Source organism: Neopelma chrysocephalum, unplaced genomic scaffold, assembly GCF_003984885.1.
Source record: "Neopelma chrysocephalum unplaced genomic scaffold, ASM398488v2 Primary Assembly neopelma1_96513, whole genome shotgun sequence".
Taxonomy (NCBI): domain Eukaryota; kingdom Metazoa; phylum Chordata; class Aves; order Passeriformes; family Pipridae; genus Neopelma; species Neopelma chrysocephalum.
In genome coordinates this window covers 214,942-217,553 of record NW_020925159.1, presented here as the reverse complement: position 1 = coordinate 217,553, position 2,612 = coordinate 214,942, and the positions used below count along the sequence as shown (strand labels likewise).

General features: G+C 46.8%; 1 long non-coding RNA gene across 1 annotated transcript in view; it reads left to right on the top strand.

Annotated features, from left to right (window-relative positions):
- Positions 1–2,513, top strand: part of LOC113981377 — an 18,143-nt gene extending 15,630 nt beyond the window's left edge. Inside the window, exon 3 of the long non-coding RNA XR_003538393.1 lies at positions 2,504–2,513. This is a non-coding gene — a long non-coding RNA (uncharacterized LOC113981377). The remainder of the gene's footprint in view (positions 1–2,503) is intronic.
- Positions 2,514–2,612: the final 99 nt, after the last annotated feature.

The following is a 2,612-nucleotide window of genomic DNA, read 5'->3' as shown; positions in this document are numbered from 1 at the left end:
CCAAAAACCTGAGGATTATGAGAAATAAAAATACAGTTTTGTATATATATAGGCGTATGGTGAAGTTGTAAGATATCCAAATTCCGAAGACTGAACTTGAGTATCAGGGTCTTTTTTGGCTGGATAAGGGAAATGTAAAAATTCTTAAAAATTAAAAACTTTTGGGGCCATGTTGTACACGAGGTTCCTTTTCTCTTTGGGATAAGAACAAAGGAAGATCCATCATCTTTGACAGGGGATGGCTTGCAGCCAATTGGGATAAAGGGAAAGCCCCTTTTCAGAGAAAAGAAACCTTTTTAGGCAAAAATGAATATATTACAATTATCTGAAAAGGGTGGGGATTTTGTGAAACTTTAAAATGTATGGAATTTAAACCAAAGGGGTCTTTCCCCCAGAAACTCAGTGCAAGAAAGACCCAACGCGTTGAATAAATTCTTCCTTGTTTCTTTGTCCCCTGAGTTTATGCTGTCTTTCTAAATTTAAAAAGAGGGATATTTCCCACACAGGTACGGAAGCTAAAGGAAAAAATGACTACTAGGGGAAATTCATCAAGGATGGATGTAGCTTCAGTCTCCCATGGGCAAGCTCCTAGACAGAACAGAAGGGATGATGACATGTCCGATCCTCTGGAAGGGATGTCCAGGATGTATGCACAGGGAGAAAGCCACGACTACCAAAACCAACACTAGAGGAGCCCTACCTCTAGCCAGGTAGAGGCATGGGACAACTGTGTCTACTGGACTGTGTGGATCCAATGGCCTGGCACATCAGACTCACAAAAATATAAGGCCTTGGTTAACACTGGCACACAATGCACTCTGATGCTGTTGGGACATGTGGGGGCAGAATCTATTTCCATTTCTGGGGTGACAGGAGAGCACCAACAGTTGACTGTATTAGAAGCTGAAGTAAGCCTGACTGGGAAGGAGTGGCAGAAACACCCCATTGTGACTGGTCCAGAGGCCCTATGTATCCTTGGTATTGATTACCTCAAGAACGGGTATTTTAAAGACACAAAAGGGCACTGGTGGGCCTTTGGGATAGCTGCTGTACAGATAGAAGGGATTAAACAGTTGAATGCATTGCCTGGTCTCTCAGAGGACCCTTCTGCTGTGGGACTGCTAAGGGTTGAAGAACAACAGGTGCCAATTGCCACCACAACAGTGCGTTATTGGCAATACTGCACAAGCGGAGACGCTGTGATCCCCATCCATAAGATGATCCATGAGCTGGAGACCCAAGGAGTAGTGAGCAAGACTCACTCACCCTTCAACAGCCCCATTTGGCCCATACGTAAGCCCAATGGAGAATGGAGATTGACAGTGGACTATCGTGGCTTGAATGAACTTACCCCATCCCTGAGTGCTGCTGTGCCAGACATGCTGGAGCTTCAGTATGAACTGGAGTTCAAGGCAGGGAAGTGGTGCCACCACTGACATTGCTAATGCATTTTTTTCCATTCCTTTGACAGCAGAGTGTAGGTTACAGTTTGCTTTCACCTGGAGGGGCATGCAGTACACCTGGAACAGATTCCCCCAGGTGGAAACACAGCCCCACCATCTGTCACGGACTGATCCAGGCTGCACCAGAGGAGGGTGAGGCTACAGAACACTTGCAATACATTGATGACATCATCGTATGGGGGAACACGGCAGAAGTCTTTGAGAAAGGAGAGATGATCATCCAGATTCTCCTGAAAGCTGGCTTTTCCATCAAATGGAGTAAGGTCAAGGAACCCTCCCAGGAAATACAGTTCCTTACAGTGAAGTGGCAGGATGGATGCCGTCAGATCCCAACAGAAGTATAATAAATAATGGCCCATCTTCGCGAACGAAGATTTGGGGAAAGGTCTTTTTACCTTTCCAGCCTGCGCAATGGATTTTTTAGGTGAGACACAGCCTGCGCTGAACTGAGCCCACCCTTTAATCCTAAGGTTCATCTGCCGGGGCCAAGCAAGCTTGGACAATGGCAGTGAGGTCCTCAGGATGTAGGTTTGTTTAGAGTGTCCTTCTCATAGATGGATGGCCACACAGGGCTAACGACCTCCAACAGGCCAGGAGACCGGGGAATCGAACCCGTGGTTGCAGCAGTGAAAGTCCTGCACGCTAACCACTAGGCCACCAGGGGTCTCCCCAACAGAAGTGATTAACAAGAAAACAGCAATGTCTCCACTGAGCAGCAGGAAGGAAACATAGCCTTTCCTAGGCACTGTAGGCTTCTGGACAATGCATATCCCAGAATACAGATAGATTGTAAGCCCTCTTTACTTCGTAACAAGTAAGAAGAATGATTTCTGGTGGGGCCCTGAGCATTAACAAGACCTTGAACAGATCAAACAGGAGATTTCTCATGCAGTAGACCTTGGGCAAGTCAGAACAGGACAGGAGGTGAAGAATGTCCTCTACTCTGCAGCTGGGGAGAATGGTCCTTCCTGGAGCCTCTGGCAGAAAGTGCCTGGGGAGACTCGAGGCTGACCACTTGGATTCTGGAGCCGAAGCTACAGAGGGTCTGAGGCCAACTGATGCCAATTTTATGCCCCAAAAGGCACAGACGGAGAAACTGCTAAGAGACAAAGTTTGTAGCCTTTAAGCAGGATGTGTATTTTATTTACA